This window comes from Tupaia chinensis, unplaced genomic scaffold (genome assembly GCF_000334495.1).
Source record: "Tupaia chinensis unplaced genomic scaffold, TupChi_1.0 Scaffold144312_1, whole genome shotgun sequence".
Lineage (NCBI taxonomy): Eukaryota > Metazoa > Chordata > Mammalia > Scandentia > Tupaiidae > Tupaia > Tupaia belangeri.
Window position 1 is genome coordinate 37,808 of NW_006204170.1, and position 904 is coordinate 38,711.

Sequence of the window (904 nt, forward strand, 5' to 3'; positions counted from 1 at the left end):
TGAGTGGGCTCTCCTACCCGGCACAGCTGTGGCTGCTCAGTCTCCCAGTCCCTCAGCTCTACACAGACATGCAGAGTTCAGGCCCCGCACCTGGTGCTGTGTGAGTGTCAGTTATTTCCTAGAGCTCTCCATGGCCAGAGAGTAACTGCATTTCTTTGCTGGTATGTCGAGAGGTACGACCTAGAGACGGCTGTGATTACAGACGGGACAGGAAAGAGGTCTGGGAAATGGATCCAGTGCGGAGACAGAAGCAGTGAGATGGAGGCTCAGGGGCGTCAGGGTTCCTGTCTGGGTGTGGCCGAGGCCCAGGGCCATCCCGCCTTTCTTTTACTTTGATAAATAGATGTTGGCTCTCATGGAAGCTTTGATGCGCTTGAGTTAGTTAAGTCATTTTCAACCAACACTATCTTTCCTAGTATCCTAGTATAGATTTTTTGTTTCCAGATAGTCCACCCAACAAAACAACTGACTAAGCAAACAAACCAAAACAAACCCTATCCATTCATCCAGGTTTTTTTTTTTTTTTTTTTTTTTTTTTTGTTTTTTTTTTGAGAAAGACAGAGACAGAGAGACAGAAAACACGCCCAGGGGCGGGTGGCCCCGCTGCGACCCCTTCTCCATTCTCCTCTCTGGATTGGGCACGCACACACACACACGCCTCCAGGTCTCTCTGTGTCCTTGGTGTCCTTACTGTTTCTCTGCAGCCAGAAGGCTCCGGGCAGCGCCCCAGGGTGTGTGCACAGACAGGAAACTGCAGCTGGCGGAGAGGAATGCGCCCTAGAGTGCACGCACAGCAGGGTAATCGGAGCTTATAAACTCAAGGAACATGGGGACCGGTGACCGGTGGTGGAGGCGGCGGCTGGGGCTGGGCGCACGGGGCTGCGGGGCCTCGTAAACCTGGACT